Here is a 20,672-nt window from a genome sequence, read left to right on the forward strand (position 1 = left end):
GGAAGCTTTTTCAACGGTTTTTTACGAATTGACTTTAATGACTTGAAGCTTTAGATTGACTAGGAGACAAGCAATAACTTTACTTAAATTGTTTCATTGCAATTCCACGAGCTTCTTGCGGGTGTTGCGGCTCGGATCCTGTATATAGTTCCGATATTTATTAAAAACATTCCTTAGGACTTTCTTACTCAGCAAATTCATCGAGAACGGTTTGATTTTTCTTTAATTTTCTTATACATAGGCCTAGGTTTAGCATGGTAATCAAATATATTTTAGAGGACATAGTGTACATATGTTAGTTTACATTTAAATTTAGGCATGTTTCTCTAGAAAGCCAGTAAGTCCGATTTCAGACTTCCTGACGGATCAAAGTGTTAAGCATGTGAGTTTGGGTTGGTTCAGATTACTTCTGCTACCTCCTAAACCATACTTCCTACTAATCAAAAAGAAGTTTCCAATATTAGATATTTATCTGCCAAAATGCAAAAAACTACTAGTGAGACAAAAAAGAGCAAACCAAACTAAAAGATTATCTAGAAAAAAATACACATAGTGCAGGAAAGGAATGTTAGGAATCACAAAAGCTTTGAAAGCACACAATACTCCGGAAAACCTGTTTTTTGTATGAAGCTCTTTGACGAGATTCATAACTTTTTTTTTCTTTTGGACTTTTTTTATGTACTTAAGATTTACGGTTTCTAGGTTTATCAAAAACTTTTCGTTTCTATTTATATTTTTTTTTAATTCGTTATACCTACAAAAATGGGCTATTTTAGTTCTTTTGAATTGGTTTATATTTACTTTTCGAACGCTTTTTTTTATTTTACTTACTCAATAATACGATAATTTTTATTTATTCTTTTATTTATTTTTTAGTGTTTTGCTAGATTATTTTTTTGTCATATACAAAAATTAAAAGCTATTAAATAAATTTGTTTCGTTCTCTTCAATTCATATACAGGGTGTCAATATGAAAACTTCCCAACCCTGTTATCTTGAAACGGAATGCACGGAACACTTCGATTTTGTTATCGAAGCTGAAGAATTTTTGTGTAGAATTTACTACGCCTCTCTCAACCCACAGAACCACCCTCTCGAATATCTTAAATCGTAAAGGGGGTTAAGTGATATATCATTTTAAAGGGCTTTTCATTCTCTAAGTTTTGGTAACTCGTTTGTTACATTTGAGTATTGTGTTGTCAAGTTATGTGTCTTTAATCATTCTAAAATCATTTATCTAATTAATGTTTTGATAGCATTCAAACTAAGACTTCTGCATTCAAACGTATTTTACCATTGGGAAAGTGTTATAATAAATCTATTTACTAACTTATTGATTTAATGTTTGTCGAAACGGCCATCTAAAGAAAAAATGTACTAATTATTGAAGCAAATGTGCATCGATCTAATAAATTTCCTCGGTCCTCGAAAAAAACATTTACGTAGAATATGATTTTTTATTGTTTATTTTTGTTTACAATGGAATGCCGTTTCCATAAATTTAGATATTATCTTCCATGGAAAACATTATTTACTTACCTGTGATACTGGTCGATTTTACTAGCTATTCAAATCAGTTAAAATTTATTGCGATAATTCGTGTGTTATTGGGAGTAATTTAATATGGTATACAATTCCGCAAAGAATTGAAATTGTTTTTATTTATGATGAACAAAAAAGATGCACAAATCGAACAGCGGAAGTTTTTACTGCTAGAAATCCTAATTCGTATGTGAGCCACAGGTACGTTTTAAACTTAAAAAAAAAATGTACTGAAACGGGTTCTATTAAACAAACAAAAAAAGGGCCCTTAACATATTTTAAATGAAGCTGCTCAAATGGAGATTCTGGGAACCTTTGTGGCAGAACCCAGAAATTCGCTGCATACGGTCGCAAGTTAAACCGGAATGACACATGAAATTGTACGAAAAGCACCGAAATTAATTAAATTTCATCCCTACAACATTCACATTCTACAGGAACTTCATGACCACTTTATGAAGAAGTGAGTTTTACGAAACTGCAACCAACTTAATTGATAATAACCAACTTTTTTCAATAAACATTTTCTTCCGTGATGAGTGCAGTTTTTTTCTTAATGGTCGAGGCAATAAACAGAAGTGACGATATTGGAATGATGAAAATCCCCACGTTTTTGAAGAGGGTGTTACACAAGGGCTAGAAAAAATTTATGTTTGGGCTGATATTCTCGGAAATTCCCTTATAGGACCTTTCTTTCTTAAGGAAAACTTGACTGGAGGGCTGTACTTAAACTTGCTTGAAAACGTGATTGATCCTTTAATAACAACTCATTGGAAGATCAAGTTGGTGGAAACATATTGCAAGAAGAGCAAATATATTTTCGGCAAGAATGGAGCTCCATCGCATTATTTTCGCTGAGCGCGAGACTGGTTGGATGACCCCTTTCCCGACAAATGGATTGGTAGCAGGGGACGGATGGAATGGCCACCAGGATCACTAGACTTAACGTCATTAGATTTTCTGATGGGAATTTTTACTAAACCCAGCCTGATAATATTGTCAGGCTCGGTTTGACGTATTTGACTATTTGAAAAGAAAAATCACAAAAGCACAGAGGGCCACAATGGAAGCTGAATTCGAAAATGTTCGAAAGAGTTTCAAAATAGGCTTTATTACTGTTTGGAAAATAATAGAGAATATTTCCAACATCTAATAAAATAAAAGTGTTAAAAATAGCAATTCAAGGTTTTGAACGTGTTTTTTTTAAGACCAACAATAAGAAGAATTATTTATTTTACAATTTAAAACGGCTATTCAGAAGTTTATTATAACACTTTCCCAATCTTAAGACATGTTCGAGTAAAAAAGTCTCAGTTTCAACGCTATCAAAACAGTAATAGGAACAATGATCAAAAACACCTAACTTACTAACGCAACGGTCAAATGTAACAAATGAGGCCCCAAACTATCGAGAATGGAAAGTTCTTTAAAATGATGTATCATTTAACTCCCTTTACAATTTAGAATATTTGAGAGAGTAGCTCTGAGAGAATAGAGGGTCGAAACTGGTGCAGTGAATTCTACATAAATGTTGTTGTCCCTCGATAATAAAATCGACTTGTTCTGGCATTTGTTTTTTTAATCTATCGCATTTAGAGATAGTAGGGGCGGGAAATATTCAAAGTAACACCCTGTATTTAAATTTAAAAAACGCCGATGATAGTGGCTGGCATCACTCCGAAATTTCAATAGCAGTCACCAGTCGCTCTAATGAAGGTGGATATGTTTTTCTTAATTTTCGATAAATTAAAAAAATACATTAATTATATAATACGCATGAACGTATGAAGAACCAGAAGGAAAAATTGAAAAAAATTAGCATCCAAGAATAGCTCAGAATCGTGCTAGCTCTTCGCTAAAATAGTTTTGCTCCTGTTTTCTCATTTGTCAAATTTCTCGTAATAGTTGTATAACGAAGTCATCGATATCAATAAACCTTAATAAATAGTGAAAGTTCTCGATTAATTCGCATGAACCAGGTTTCTGAGACTGCAAGCTCAGAGCGTTTCGAATGTAAATTAATCAATCGAAAATCAACCCGGGCTGCAGCTTTATGGAAGCACCACATCTGCGGAATGATCAATCGTTTGGTCCTTGGGCCGAATCATATAAATCTAATCCATCGAGCACCACCGCACATTTGGTACCTTATCCTGAAATCACAATTGGTCCTTCCATCGGCAAAAGGAAGAATTTTAAGTGTCTAGATTAAAAGATTAGATTTAAATGTCTATCTCTGGAAGTGCGTGTTGACTAAGGACGAAACACAAACATGAAACACTTAGTAGAACAATTCCGTTTAGATAAACGGAGAGAGGATAGATTCGAAAACGGTTGTCTTTTACAATGTCATTTTCTTCAGAAAAATTCTCTTGATTGTTCAGGTAGTATCGGTCGTGACACAAGTGTTTTCAAAATCGTGCTAAAAAATAGTTTTAAACACTGTTTAAGCAACAACATTTACCTACATTATGTCGTAAACAGGATCCACTTAGACGAATTTCATCCAGACAAGTTAGTTAACTAATATTCCCAAATTTCCAGCATCCAACAGCAATAAATATAGATAATGTGTAATAAGGATAGCTTTCCATCCGTGGCATCAATTCGCCCACAATCTTCCAGCAATAAATCTTCCCTAATGATGTCTTCACGCTTGCAATTTGGTAGTAAATATCTACTTGCTGACACCTTCGCATTTCCATAATTTTGGATGCAAACGAGCGGGCTGCCCGGCATCTTGACGACACCATCAATTGTATTTTCGTCCGTGTTTAACACATTTTACATAAAAAAAAAATTGTGACGATATTACTGCAGGAATGTATATAAAACCTTTCTCCGCTTATAGTAAATAAATAAAAAAAACTCAAATCCCGAATATTCAGCTATTCAAAAAATACACAGCTGCCTCTTCTGCCCATCCACATATGCAACACAAGAAGGGGCAAATCTTCTCACGCTATCCCTTCGCCTCACAATAACCAACATTAAAAATAATATCCTTAACAGAAATCCCGCTTCTAGACCCTTCTTGGCCCTTATTACTGCATTCAATTATACTGGGTGGGGACGCGACTTTCTCATACCTTCACTCTTCAGTCACCAAGGGTTGAATCTGTATATAAGGGAGGCCTCCGTGTGGTAAAGCTTCAATCGAGTGTTAACCTCGTCAGTGTGTTGTTGCGGGGTGGTTCCTGTGGCGGGAATCACCCATCAGTGTTAAATTTTTGTTATTGTTGTTGTTTTGTTAAGTTTTACATTGAGTTTGACCAAACCAATCACACTACAAGAAACGGGATACGTAAGGTAAGTAAAAAGTGGATCCGAATTTCTCCTATTAACCAATGTCTTATTGTTGAAGATATTTCATAGATTTTAAATACCGAAATTGTTGCTTAACAGTGGGTTTTATTTGTTACAGTTCTTGTTCGATAAGTTCTTGCCACCAAACCACTAGGCCAAAATTCGTCTACAAAATGTAGCATAAATTCATACATGGACAACAAATCTGAACTTGATGAAGGTATTGTTACTCCTTTAACTATTCCATTTGATGGGATGTAATATGAATCGTAACACAAAAGTAACAGTTTCCTGTGAAAAATGCATCTGTTACAAGATGTTTGATAATATCTTGTTGCAAAAAAATTAGTATGGACATCTGATTAACCCCTGAAGGCCCCTTTTGTTATTATTATTGTTATACATTGTTTACGTTGTTATTTTTTTAACAAATCTTCCTCCAAAAAATACCAACCCTCTTAATGTTCCAATATCCCTAGAAATCTCTGTTTATTGTTACCTTTCTTATATTTGCGTTATTCCTGTTACGTTTCAGTTATCTAATTTATAATTTTTTTAAATTGTTGTTTTTTATTATTTTTGTTACTTGTTATAAGTTGTTATTAGCTTTAACAGTTATGTAGTTATTCTCTTACCACAACACCAAAAATTACACAATAGTTTCTCTTGGAAATTTTTCTGGATTACAAATCTTCATACCTACTTTCTTTGGAAGTACATGTTAATTTTTATATTATCTCTTTTTAACCTCGAAACCTGTTTCTGTGTCGTTAATCAACCATTTGTTTCTGTTTCGTTAAGTTTTACATCCAATTTTTGAACAGTGTGCTCGATCAAAGGCTTATAAATTTCCCTGCAGATGTCCCTCATGTTTTTTTTTGAAAGTTTTGATGTACTACGTAGATTTGGTGTAGACTATTCAATTGAACTTATGATTTATCTTAATTTAATATTTCCTTCTTCTGCTGCCTTTTCACCTGTTTACTGTTATTTCGAGTTAAACAAAATACTAAATATTTGTCCGGCCATATCAAAATATTCAAATCGTTTTTTCCAAAATTTTAATTCTTTTCGCTTTCTTTTGTTTTGCATTTTAACCTTATTTTCTTTTCTAATGTTTTTCTTCTAATTGGCGCACTAATTTTAATTTCGAAAAAGTCACTATCTAGGTAATTGAATGCAAGGCAACCAATTTAAAGTATATTTTTATTTTTTCATGTTCTACTGTTTTGCATTTTTATTTTATTTTGGTTTTCACTACTTTTATAAATTTCCGAAATAATTTCAATACATGCATACGTAACAGTTAAACATTTATAATATTTTTTAATTTTCCTTTGCTTTGCATTTTTATTTTACTTTATTTTGTTTTTGGTTTTCACTTTTTGTTGTAATTTCATGCATGAATTTTTATTTGTAGAAATTTGGAAGAAATCCAATAACTCAATTACCAACATAAATTCGTACAAAATCATAAAAATTTGTTTCTACATTGTTTATTTATAGTTACTTATTTACTTCAATTTCTACTTCTTCTAATTTCTTGAACAATAGTTAGGGTTTTAAAATAATTTTTATGTTCTATTTATTTTTCTTACTTCAGCACTTTCGCATATTTGATACTTCCGATTTAATTTATCCCAAAATTGCTGTTTTAGGAAATACGTGTGTCCCAGGTTTGATTGTATTATTATGTTTTCCTTTTCGTAAAACCAATATTCTCCTGTAGAAATATTTTTGTTTAGAGTTTATAGCTTGCCTTTGGTCGAATGCCGTTGTTACGTTTTCCTGTTATTTTTTGTTAATTTAATTAATGAAGGGGTCGTTCTATTAAACAATTAATACTAAAAAAACACACAGCACTACATTTTTTCATATTTGTTTCTTCTGAGAATCTTTGATAAATAGTTTTTACAAATCTACTGAAGTTTTTACGCTCCTAAATAGAGCAATTTGTTAGCATTGTTAAATGTTTGTTATCACTTGTTAATCTCTTGTTGAATTTACGTTTTTGTTTGAGTAATTGAAATTGCAGGATAAGTTTTTAGTTCTGTTTTAATTTTTTATTTCTCTTTGATTTCTTAACTTTTATTTGGATTTTTATTTTTAATTAAGTTTGTGTTTTTCTTGGTTTTTGCAGTTTAATTCATTTATTTTCTGTTTTGAGTGTAATTGAATTAGACACATTTTTTTATGTTTTATGTTTTGTGTGCATTTTTTCATAAGAACCAAAGTAAAAAAAAACAAAAAAAATATTGCTATTTGCATTTATATAGTAATGTCAACAATGGGAGTAAAATACTTCGAGAAAATGTTCTCAAGCCTATGTTAAACAAATTAAGCTAAGTTAAGCAGCATAAAAATATCTTTATACCTTTGAAAAAAAAATCTGAAGGCATTGTTGACGATATATATCAAAATCAGTTCAGAAAATTCCGTAATTTTGAAGTTTATTACATAAGTTTTAGTTATACGTACTAGTTGTTAAGGTTTTTTTGGTGTATGTGTGCCTTATATTTTGCTATATTACGACTTACATTAATCTAATTGTTTTCGAGTTTCTACGCTATTTTTGAAGCAAGGACAATGTGATCTTCTTGCATCATATGTAGCCTTATTTAGAACTTCGGAAGGAATTAAGTTTATTACTAGCGTGTTAGAATTTAAGTTTTTTCATACTTTGCACAGAGCAGTTGAAGTACAAAAATCCATATAAAACGAAATGAAATCATCGCTGAGTTAAAACAAGTATATACTCGTATATAAAATCACTTAATTTTTGTATATCCTTGGCAAAAACCTTGGAAGTACCCATTTCTTCGACATTCTGCACTTTTAATTGTGTTTTGCGAGTTTATGAACGTTTCACTAGTTTTAAGAATATATCTTTTTTATAACTAATTATTTGTATTCACAGATTTTGAAATAAAAAAATATTAAAATTTCCCTTTTGTTTTTGTGCCTCAAACCCACACCCTTTTATTAAATTTACACAAACTCCCTTGAAACTGTTTACTTGTCCTTATGTTTTTTATTCATTTTCGATGGGGTTGTAAGACAATTGGGTCTTACCAACCCATTTCCAAAAATCAGCATAAGAAAAATGATTTTATGATTTACCAATCTTGCGCTAGAAATCGTTTTTTTTTTTAAATAAAATTTCTGATGAGTACAGCATACAGTATTTTCAGAATTTAGGCTCGCCAGCAAAAAAAACTAAAATTACTTAAAAGATGTTAAATGTAGTTGCATGAAACTATATACAAAGTTTCTGCATTGTGATGTGCTAAGGTCCTAAATATTCAATTCAATAATAAATAAAGATTTACTAAGAAAAAACCGAATTTTATATATTTTGATATTCAGATCTGAAATACCCTATGAAAAATTGTTGAAAACATGCTGTTATTTTATTCATCGATATTACTTGAAAAAAAAATTGGAGTAGAAATTTGTATATTTAAGTATAATAAACTTAACGAAGTATAATAAACAAATTCAAATCCAGACGTCATGACTGCTCAAAAGTTTCAAAAATCGATATACTAAGCAAGTGTGTTATTTAAATCTTCCTTCTGACTGATAGCACATAAAAATGAGTTAGTTATAGAGGATCATGGATGAATTTTCCCTAAAAAAGATTACAAAATTTTGAAAACGATTCAGGAGTACTAAAAAAAATGATAAAAGTTAGAAATAAGGTTTTACTTGTAATCAATGCGCTTTGTAAACATTTCTGACCTAGAAGAAATACCATTGCCTGGGTGAACAATATTTAAGTGTATTATTAATATTTATTAAATTAGGACTAATATTCCGATACCAACATAAACAAAAAAAATGCCAGTTTCATAATGTTTCCTTTTTATCTCCCAAAAGAAACCTAATTTCTCCAAAAAAAGAAATTTCTTAAATTTTCTATTTTGTATCATTGATAACATGCCTAAAATTTATAAACAAAAATCGATTATCGAAATAAATAATGCTAAAACTACAAAATGTTACAGTTAAAATTGCTTAAGATTGACCAGTAAGTTACGAAACAAATATAAATTTACGAGCCGGAAAAATGTTTTGCTTTTTTACTTTTTCAGGTGTGAAAGTTGAGCAAAAGTCTTTAAACTGAATATCGAATGATAAAATGCATTAAGCTTGAAAAATGAAATTCAAAAAGTTTATTACTTACATTTTAGAACGAAATTTCAAAGATAACCATTGTTCTGCCATCTATTAAATGTCAATTCGTTATGCTCCAACTTTCAAATGCGCCCTACAAATTTACAGATATCTTCTAATGTAACCATCGATATGCAATGTGTCGGCACGAGATGGCGACTGCTAAGCAATGGTCGAATTTTTTATCTATTACAGATAGGTGTAGAAACAGGGACATGAATTGAGTAGAATATATAAGTAAGAAATAAACGAAGACAAAATAAAAACTATTGTATATACATTATAGGTTTGAAAGCTTTTGGTAAAGATAAAAAGCTTTAAATTTGGAATAGTTCCTTGTTGCTTAAGGAGAGAGTTTTACCACATTAAGACTAGGAACGCTATTTTCGGTTAGCTGACTCTTATGTGATATAAAATATATTTTTTGTTGATTTCAGTGCAGACACCACGAATTGGCTTGCAGCAAATCTGACATAAATGTAGGATTTTGATCAACTTTTCAACCAAGTTATATATTCGTATATTGCGAAAACTAGATCCTGCTTTCATTTACATTATCTCAATTTTCCGGCTCAGATGTCTATTTTCATCTCTATGAAACTTTTAGATGTTTGCATGTATACTTTAGTTGCCTCATTACAAATTCCTCAATCGTTTCTTTCACAATATATACATTGAATACGCGTAAACTGTTCTTCCAAACTTTCTGAAACCAAAAAAAAACCTCTATATATAATTCCAAACAAATCCTGACCCACCCATTGCTTGCGTGTCAATTTCGATTAAGCTCGAATGCACTTTCCCCCGGTTCGCAGGGGATGACCCTGCAACAACCCTGCTGGAAATCAGCTGCTTTCCTGTTTATCGATTTCCTCACTTTATTATCAGCATGGCTTCTCTGTACTTAACAAACAACAAAAACATTTTCTTTTCACTTGAAGTGGCACCAATTCCTCTTTAATGTGAAATGCAGGGATATGGAAGTGTTGTAGTAACAAGTGGTGATAGTGAGGTAAGTGCATTTAGTAAAGAATTAAGCTAAAGAAGTGAAGTTTTAGTAAAGTGAGGTGAGTTTATGTTTATGATTTCGACTCGAGCTTAATGAAGATTTGTTTAAATTAAAAGTTGGCATAGAAATCGTTAATTTTTAATAACATCGGCTGAACGAAATTTTCAATATTTTTCTGAATATAGCTGTTGGATAACACCAATTCAATTCATATAAGAAGCTAATAATAAACGTATCTTCTCCAGATTTTAAAACACTTTTTCTAATAATACGAATGCTATCATCTTTTAACCATGAAGTTTATCCAATTCACCGCTGTTTTTATTCTGGATGTGGGTCCTTGACTACTTTCGATTTTGTGATAAATGCTTTAAATACCAGTTCTCAAAGGATTGTGTAAGTTCAAACATAATGTCAGTTTTCTAAATAAACCCACATCCAATAAGACTTTGTTTAGCAGATACACAGGGTTCAAATTTGATTTAAAAAATGAAAAATATTAAATTTCTTAACAAAGGGGTAAAGATTCTTTAACAAAATATTTTTTAGCTTCTCCAGTGGCTTGTTTACCTCCATGTTATGAAACGTTTTTTCAGAAAAAATGATGTATTGTTTTTTCTGAAAAGAAAAATGATTCTTGAATTTCTCGTTTATTTTTTAAGAAATAGTCTCTATTAAGGTTTCTTCGTCCTACCCCCTATTTTCAAGTAAAAATTTTTAAATAATTTTAATGTACGTCCCAAATTAATCATTACAACGTAATGATACCAAAACTTTATTTAAAATTTTAAAAGGAAAGGAAAATGATCCACCACTTTTTTTTTAAGAGCAAAAATAAGTCTTGAATATTTTTAGGTCAAAAGTTATTGTTAAGTATATATCAATATAGGTAGGTATCAAATTAACCTTAACATGTAAGAAAACTAAAAGTGCATTAAAATTATTCAAATTTTTTTACTTGAAAATGGAGAGCGGAACGAAAAAACATCAAGAGAGACTATTTCTTTAGAAGTAAACGAGAAATTCAAGACTAATTTTAATTTTCAGAAAAACCAATACCGTATTATTTTTTCTGAAAAATATTCTCTAACTTGAAGGTAAACAAGCCACTAGAAAGCTAAAAAATAATTTTTTCCAATAAAACGTACGCGTCGCTCATAGTCGTCAACATCTCCAAAATTTCGTTAAAGAATTTCTAACCCTTTGTTAAAAAATTTAATAATTTAATTTTTTTTTTAAATACGTTATTAAAGTTATGCCAGTTAAAACTATAATACCCTGTATTAAAGTGAAACACGTATCCGTCTACTCTTAAGCTTTAAATCATGATGGCTATAAAAATGTATCAAAAATCCCACTGCTCTGAAATTTTAATTTGGCGACTTTACAATACAGTGTGCTTAAGACGAGAATGTCCAGCGTGGATATCTCGTAAACGATGATAGCTGCACACTAGGTTAAATAGGAGGAAAATTGCACGTTTAAGAGGGTAATTTGACAATTCATATTTATCAACTAAATTATTTTTTGTTTTTCAATTATTACGAAAAAACCGAAATTTTCAAATTAGAAAAAAAATTCCCATTTATGGTAAGCAATTACTTTACCATTTTATTTTTTAGAAGTATCAACGTAACAATCTCGATTTGGGTAATAAGATTTCGTTTGTCAAGGATGATCATTAACTTTTTTAATACAGTTTTGGATGATTTTTTCACTGATATATCGAACTTAATAATTCCCGCAATGTTTGAGAATTTCTTCTTCCATCTCAAATGTTGATAAACATGATTTTAGATGTATGTTCCCAGAGTGTGCCTGTCCATCTTCTAGGAAATCTATGTGATATTTCTGCAGAATTCTTACATTATATGCGTCGTTATTATCATAATATACACAGTTATGTGTTAATTCCCTCTCAAGTAAACTGGGAAATGGGCATAAAAGAAATTATTCGAGTTTCAAATATTTCGACCCATACGTTAAACCCGAAATGGTGGTAGTGGTGAGGAATCTTATACGCGCGGGGGTTTCCCCTCAACCAACGAAGGCAATTTTTTTATTGAAAATTCTATCGCTTCTCACTTGATTCCTATCTGACTAAACATTTTTATGTAAAATATATTGATTATCTGCGCATTTCAGTGGGAATATTCGTAAAATATTCTTCTCTTTCGGCGACATCGGGTCAAACTCCCAGTTTTTGGTTTCGGGATACTTGTGATATATTCAATTTCGCAAGGGGATATCTCGGGATTTTCAGTAACCCATAACATTACATACTTTTTTTGTTCATTGTTACAACGTTTGTTACGGTTTGTATTTTTTTTATGATCCGCATTCTTAAAAAATTCAGTCAAAAAGTACCTGTTTCGGAGCAAATACCTTCAAACATGTGTACTGATTCAAAGGCATTATTATGATTCAAAAGGTAATATTTTACAGGGTGTTTTTAAAAAGTCGGTACAAAAGCCTTCCGTAGATTACTGAGGAGGAACATGACGATTTAGTCCAATTTACCGTAATCCACAAGTGAGGAAATATTGGACGACAAAGTTGACAACAAAAAAAGGAAACAAAATTGCTCCATTTGTAATGGTACTATCTAAACAAAATGGCGCATCAGAGGGTTTTTGGGAGCGAGAAATCAAAATCCATTAAAATTTTCCATGCACAGTTTAAAAGGCGCCGTCGGCGCTAGGTGCACCTTGTTTAAAGGGACATAACGTTGTTAACATTCGGTATAAAATTTATTGGTGACTAGATTTGTGTTTTGCTACATATTTCATGAAAAAAATTATCGTGGTACAAGTCCCTGCGGGCATTCCTTCTTGAGATATTTAAAGTTTAAAGTTCAAGGCACGTCATAAAAAAATCCTTTAAAATAGGTACATTCGTACAGTACAACAAAATAAACAAATAAAAAATTGGCATAGTCGAATAAAGACATGAATATTTACAGAAATAACAATAATTTAAAATTAATTAAATATTTTAATACTTTTTTGTTGCAACCGTACAAATAAATATGCACTATAAAGCTATTATGCAACACATGCAGCGAACTGCAATTTTCAAGTAGCTCAGAAAGGAATGCGCGTAGAGACTTGGACCAAGATATGTTCAACCATAAATAAATTTTATAACGGATGATGAAAAAGTTATGCCTCTTTAAAAAGAGTTCAACTAGTGCCGAAAGCGTCCTCTACAATGTACATCGGAAATGTAAACGTGTTCTGATTTCTCGTCATTGAAAACTTCCTGATGCAACATTTTGTTCAGATAGTGCTATTACAGACGCAGTAATATTTTAAACATTTCGTTATACAGGGTGTTTCCTAACTACGTGTAAAAAATTTAAAGGCGTAATCCTCGACTGATTTTGAGCCAAAAATGTCTAATAAACATATGTCCGCAAATACCTTGTTTCCAAGATACAGGGTGTTGAAATGTGACAAGAAAAAGAGATTTTATTTTCAAAATGACTCAATTTGGGTGTTTGAATTTTACCATCAGCAGGGTCGTAAACAAAAAACATATTGGCCATTTCTTGATTAGTGTAATTAGGCATTTGAAAAATTTTCAAAACTGAGGTATAATCTGATTTTTGAGACACAGAACTAAATTTTTTCACTTTAGAGAGTAAAATACCAAAATAACACTGACTATCTTGTTTATAGTAGTGGAAGTAGCAAAAAAACTAACAATAAACAAGTTAGTACATACCACCAAACCTTTAGAAACCTTTAAAACCTTTTTCAACGTCTTTCAGTCAACACCCTGTGTCTTGGAAACAAGGCATTTGCGAACATATGTTTATTAGACATTTTTGACTCAAAATCAGTCGAGGATTACGCCTTTAAATTTTTTTACACATAGTTGGGAAACACCCTGTGTATTTACTTAACATCCTGTATTTAACAAATCGTCCACTTTTAGACTAAGGTAAATCGAATTAAACCCTCACGTTTCCGCCCCAGAAGTCAGTGGTGAAATTTGGTATAGACCTTGTAGAGTCACCTGGAATAGAATTTTTCTTCGGATAGAAAGGTTTGATGCTGGAGGTTATAATACTGGAAAATATTAAATGCTGCCAAGATTTTCGAAAGCTTAACTACAATGATTCCTTTATAAAAACAAAAAAGGCAACGAAAAGCCAAAACATTACGGGAATTACTAAACGCGAGACAACAAAGGATTTGTAATAAAAAGTTCTCTTAAAATTGACGAAAAGATAAAATATTACAATCCATACTCAGTTCTTCTCGAGGAACGTCCTCTAGCTGGAGCCTTTCCCATTTCACGCAAGGGTGGGAAAAATGCTAGGATGTGTCCTAGTTTCCTCCCTAGTCCTTTGACATTTCGCTTCAGGATATACGCTTTCCATTGGGGGTATATTAACCAGGATAGCAAAAGGGGACCTTTCAGCTTTACGACTGCTTTCATTAAAAGGCTTCGTAAATATTGAAGGTGCGCTTTTCTTTGCGTTTCCAGGGGTGTATTTTCCTTGTCGCGATCCAACTGCATATTTAATCTCAGTTCTTTTAGCAGGCACTTTTCTGTTTATCTTAAAGATTCATAACCAAGATCAGTTCGGCATTCTAATTTAAACTTTATTCAAACATCAAAGGTTTATCAGGCTTATAAACGGTATGGGCTCTGTAATTATGGTTAATAAACCCATTTAAAAAACCAACAAATTGTTTACCTACACATGTGCTCGTAAAATAAACATATCTCAAGGAACAGACTCTCGCTTTTGCCGCGGTTTCAGTCGCTCAAAACTAAAGGTGCGTCGGCACTATTTGCGCGATCGCGGAGTCTTTAAAAGTGCTTCGGGGAGGGAAAATTTGTGAAAATGTGTTATTTATTGGATAAAATTGGTGAATAAATATTTATCCAATACTTAAAAGTTTTAAATGAGATTGTGGTGCCCGATTTACAGCCGCTGCTTCACTCAGGTTAGTACAACTACAACGAATTTTCCTTCGTCCCTGACTCATTTTAATCAAACATTTAGTACAATAGCATTGAGCTCAAAGAGTTCGAAATCAAACGCAGAAATCGTTGATTCTTCCTCAGTGCCTTTTAGAGGATACGATACTTTTAATAGAGAATATATGGCTGCATCACAAATCATACGGACATCGGTTAGATACGAAGTTATTTTTGCTAAGAACCTGTTGTCGCACACATTCGTACATCGTTAGCATTTTAAAGTAATTTATGCAAAGGACACCGAATGTATTAAATCCTTAAAAGGAGCAGCATTTTTATGATTCAAGAATTTCTCCAAGAAATCACCTAAATTTGAAGTGTCCCATTGTCACAATAATCGCAAATTTTGCGCCTGGGCCCACCCTTGAAGCTCCATATCTGCATAATATAAATCCTGATAATTGCCGAAGTAAACAGAGCAGCAATAAAAAATATTTTGAGATTCAACGGCAAAATTGCTACACCAAATATATTTAAGTATTTATCACCTTTTTCCATTAGTATAAGACAACTTACTCAGTATGCAAGAGCCTATTATGCATATTACTCTTTTAAGGTTATTCCAACGTTTAGTATGTGTTCTCTGCGAAGAACAACTTTCATTCAGTATTCATCATTCATAGGTGATCACCTATGAATTATCTCATAGGCAGAAATAAATGGTCTAAGTACTACTTCGAGCAAGAGAGAGTGAGTTAAATATTTGCATGAGGTCTTCCTTGAAAGGCCGCCCAGTATTAAGCATAAACGTGGTCGTGTTTCTCTTTATGTTATAGGGCTATTGAAGTTAAATATGAAATTATTTCGGAAGTGTTCATTAAGCAGTGCCGCCAGGAATTTTTCATTATTGTATTAGCGTTTAACAAACCCTTCGGTCTCATTAACTCCCGATTGAAGCGATGTGATGTAGCGCACTGCCGCTAACAAATCATTATTTTTCTCTGACAAAAAATTGACCTATTCATAAGAGTTTGCAGCCTCTTTTGTGTCATTAATCACGTTTCAAAACGCTTTTCTAGTCACTCGAAGAAAAATTGGTTATTCAGTACCGATTGGAGATAAAATTATGTCTCGTATCCAGCGAAACCGCAAATTTACTGCCTTGGCTTAATTCCTATGATTCTCGCTGTGACAGTAAATTTACTGCGTTTTCGCCTTGTCAAAAGCGAAAAACTGACATTGCCGCTGCATTTTTTCCAAAGGAAGACGACGCTACGGAAGAGCGTTAATAGGTATTTAACCAACTAGTACAGTAATGAAGGCGATGGTAGAGACGGATTGACACGTGACCGAGGCGACTAGGTTAATAAAGTTGGAATTATTGATTGCCCATTAACACGCCAATTAGTTGCAATATTTTTTCGTCCATTTCATGGACAGAAATTCTAGAACAAATAGGCTATGTTGATATTGTTAAAAATCGTTCATGAGTGGAAAATCGCGTGGATCAATGTTAAATGAACAATTTTTAGTAGATACCGTAAAGAACCTGTTAACAACCGGCAACCGGAAAATAATTTTTTTTCTCTAATTATCGCCTATTAAATTCATTTAACTTTTAAAATTAAAATAGTCCAATTTGCTTGAGCCACTGTTAGAAATTCCATCAACCATTATAAGATAGAAATCACCTATTATTAGTAAAAAAAATAACAGGATTAACTATGCAATTATAATTTAAAATCTAATAGGCAAGAAGATCAGGAAGACCTAGCTCATGAACATAATACCAGGATAGTCCCAGGAGTATCCGGCCTGATATATAGATGGTGATTTTTTTATTGAAAATTTCCATACAGCAATGGAAAAATGTAGAGCGACTTTTTTCAATTCGTTACGATTTTTTGGTACGACTGAACCCAAAATTTTAAAAATTTTTATATTTCCATGTTATTTATTATTATATACGTGAAAATATTTCTCATATTACCCTTATAAAAATTTTTAGAGGCAGTAAATACCTTTGGCTTGGTATAAAATAGAGCAACTCATTCTTTTCTAGTATTTAATTGGGCTTTTGAGATCTGCTGTTATAATTTTACAATTTCCTGATGCTTGAAAATGTCTAGGGGTAAATGTTTATTTAATAGTTTAAAAGTGGGAACTGTGAAAGCGTGGAAAAATGGAGAAAAGGAAGTTGCCATTGGAAGACGCTTCGACTTAAATAAGAGAATAGTTACAAGAATATTACAGCGGTTTGTAAAGTTTGGAGATGTGGAAGTTAATCATAAGTCAGATGGATCAAAAAAAACCCACCAGCTTTCAAGACAAACAAATTATAAAATATTCTATACAAAATCCGTTTGCATCTCTGTGGGAAATAAGAGATTCTATCTCAAAGGAACTGGGAATTGAACTAGCTTCAAGAACTCTATGAAAGAGATTACGAGATGCTGGATTGCTTGCCAGAAGATCATCCAAAAAACCGTTGTTGTCAGAAAGAAATAGACGAGCCAGGTTAGAATTTGCGAAAGCACATGTTTGCTGGGCAAAAAATGAATGGAAAAGGGTCATTTGGAGCGACGAACCAAAGTTTAATATGTTCAACTCGGATGGTATTCCAATGGTAAGATGTCCTGCAAATGAAAGATTAAACAAAAAATGCACTGTTCCCACGGTAAAACATAGTGGTGGGTCTCTTATGGTGTGGCCCCTGTTTTTTGGCTTCGGGATGGGACCTTTAATCAAAATTGAAGGCACGATGAATTGATATTCTTACCAAGAAATATTAAAGAGTCATTTGGTGCCATATTTTGGTGATCACATTCCAGCATAATATTGGTTCCAACAGGATAACGACCCAAAACACAACTCAAAATATGTTCAAGCTTGGCTTCGTGAGGAAAAGTTTAAACTTTTGCACTGGATACCCAGTCAACTGACTCAAGTCCGATTAAAAGCTTATGGGAGACCTTAAACAGCCAAATTAGAGGGGGATCATCACTCCACTCGTGAAGAACTTTTCTGGGCTCTCAAAGGAGAATGAGCGAAAAGGGATGAAGCTCTTATTGGTAAACATGTCAAGTCGATGAAATGTTGCTGTAATGAAAAACAAAGAATACTTTACTAAGTATTGAACAATAAAATTATTACAACGAAAAATTTGTATAATTAACTAATAAAATACAATTTTTTACCGTTGCTTTACTTTTTGCTAACCAAAAAGTTATTTTCCTTAATAGAATTTTTTATTATGGGGTTATCGAAAATATATTTATATATATTATAATAATAATACATATCAAGGGTATAAATATCAGAATAATTAGAATATAAAATTCAATCAGGTTAAAAACATGTGATAAAAAGAAGTTGCTTAATTTTTGCCGCTACTGTACATTACAAATACATAACCTCAAAAACTCATAACTATAGTTTGAGAGTGCTACGTTGATTTGTATTTCTTTTGAAGCCATTATTTAGTGGACGCGTTTAGAAATTTTGGGAACATGGAAGAAATTAGTCATCAATACGTGATTCAATACTTCCATTTGAACGGTTTTAATCCATCCAACATCAAAACGGATTTAGATTCTACTGTGGAGGAATCGGGTTCTTCGTTCACAACTGTAAAATATTGAATGGCAGTGTTTAAGTGCGCTCGTACGAGCTGCCAAGACGAACCTCGCAGTGGTCGACCCGATGACACTCCAGATCTGACCACTCCAGAAATTGTGCCGAAAGTCTACAAACCTGTACTGGAAGACTGACGGCTAAAATTCCACGAGACAATAGACACGATGGACATTTCAATAAGTACTGTACATCGCATTTTGACCGAACAGTTGGACATGAAAAATTAAAATGAACAAAAACAGCGCCTTGAGGACGTTTGGAGGGAGTGTTGGGCAAAGTTTCGCAGAAATAAAGCCGAGTTTTTGCGTCGATTCGTAACAATGGATAAAACACGAGGCAAAAATTGTTCCATTAGCAGAAAAGGCGATGGCGTGAGTTTTTTTGGGATGCACGTAGGATAATTTTCGTTGACTATCTCCTTAAAGGAAAAACAATCCACGGAAAATGTTGTACAAATTTATTGCAGCAAAGAAATTAGGAAAAAGTGACCGCATTTGACGAAAAAGAAGTGTTGTTTCATCAATACAACGCTCCAGTTCACAGTTCCATTAACGCGATCGCCGAAATCAATCAACTTGATTTCGAACTTTTTTCTCACCCACCCTATTCGCCAGATTTAGCTCCCTCAGATTATTTTCTATTTTCAAACTTCAAAACAAGACTCGCTGGAAAGAGATTTCATAGAAGCCACAGAACATCGCTGGGAAAAATTTACAAAGCTCAAAGGAGAGTATGTTGAAAAATAATATAATATTTTCCAAAGTTTTTTTTTCTTTAAGCGTTAGATCGAGTACTTCTGGAATTATCCTCGTAACAAACGTATACCTTAAGTCTCAAACGATGAACATGATACTATTGAGAGGAGAAAAGAAGAATTTCACTGGTCTCTCAGTCTCCATGAAACATTGTAACCATAATTTTTGAGTTATTTCAAACTCTCAAGAGGCTCGCCGATATTGGCTCGAAAGCAAAGATATTACTATCCGGTATCTACAGAAGAACATGTTAACGAACGTTACTTTTGATTTATCGGTACGTAACTACAAGCTATTTTGGTCTAACGTGAATGGCTGCTTTTAAATCTAAAGAAAAGTTTTGAATTTTTGTCTTAAAATTTTTAAATTTTTGAAAAATCTAAATTTGGAAAATTGTAATATTTCATTTGCGGTTTCCCGGAAGTGCTTCATTTTAGATATGGACAAACTTAAAACACCAACAATTGCGGAAATTGGGGCCAAAAAGTGATGAGTCACTATTTTGCTAACAACGAAATATGAACTCCACATTCTGTTATAAAGTATAACTTATCGTTTGATGCAAAAACGAGACGAATACCCAACAAGCAATGAAATCGTTAGTACATTTGACTCATCCCTTTCACACTTTTGGTGCAAGAAGAAGATCAATCATCATGTACCAAAAGCTGACATGTCATTTTATGATACTTTAAAAAGTGATTCTTTAATTTGGCAAACTCGATGCACGGATGTAGAAAGAAGCTGTTATGATTGATTATATCATATTGTATTATCTTTTATGTATTATCATATTTTTCCTTTGAAATCTTAAAACTTGAGTTGTTGTGAAAGTTTTGAACTAACTCATTCTATTCTTGAACCAATCACATTTTTTTTTAAATTCGTGTGTCTCCTTATGATAAATTACTCAAACTTTAATTTTTATGCAAAAAAGATGTATCTTATTTGAAAAAAAAATGTATTTTTTTTTTTACCAGAAAAATAAAAAAAAGTGGTTCAGCCCCTTTTCGCATCAACATCCTCAATTACTGGAGTAATTCAGAGCAATATACGAAAACTTCCTGAGATACAACTCATCTTTCAAACGTGCTAAGGTATTACTGGTTCCGAGTAGTACTTGATGTAATGGAACACCCTGTATATTATTACATCTATAAATTACAATTTTCATTCTAAATTAAAATATAAGGATCTCATGATATTACCTTATTAATTTTCATGTAAATTAAGGATATCTGTTACAGGTACATTATTCTTATGGAACAGAAATTCCTCATTAGCATTAGAACTATTAAAAACAATATCGA

At 32.3% G+C, this 20,672-nt stretch overlaps 1 protein-coding gene and 1 long non-coding RNA gene across 12 annotated transcripts in view; both read left to right on the top strand.

Moving 5' to 3' along the window:
* The first annotated feature begins 4,589 nt into the window (after window positions 1-4,589).
* Window positions 4,590-7,152, top strand: LOC136347244 (uncharacterized). Its single transcript, XR_010733464.1, has 2 exons — window positions 4,590-4,851; window positions 4,967-7,152. It is a non-coding gene; the product is annotated as an uncharacterized lncRNA (long non-coding RNA).
* A 2,739-nt stretch (window positions 7,153-9,891) lies between these two features.
* The window catches only part of CAP (Cbl-associated protein), a 96,739-nt gene continuing 85,958 nt past the window's right edge, over window positions 9,892-20,672 (top strand). For 6 of the 11 annotated variants that reach the window (XM_066297119.1, XM_066297123.1, XM_066297125.1 and 3 more), the window contains exon 1: window positions 14,842-14,994. The gene's annotated coding sequence lies outside the window, so the exon portion shown is untranslated. Of the gene's footprint in view, window positions 10,037-14,821; window positions 14,995-20,672 lie in introns of those variants that run through there. The other 5 variants (XM_066297120.1, XM_066297134.1, XM_066297133.1 and 2 more) reach the window with 5 other exon arrangements.

This window comes from Euwallacea fornicatus, chromosome 27 (genome assembly GCF_040115645.1).
Source record: "Euwallacea fornicatus isolate EFF26 chromosome 27, ASM4011564v1, whole genome shotgun sequence".
Taxonomy (NCBI): domain Eukaryota; kingdom Metazoa; phylum Arthropoda; class Insecta; order Coleoptera; family Curculionidae; genus Euwallacea; species Euwallacea fornicatus.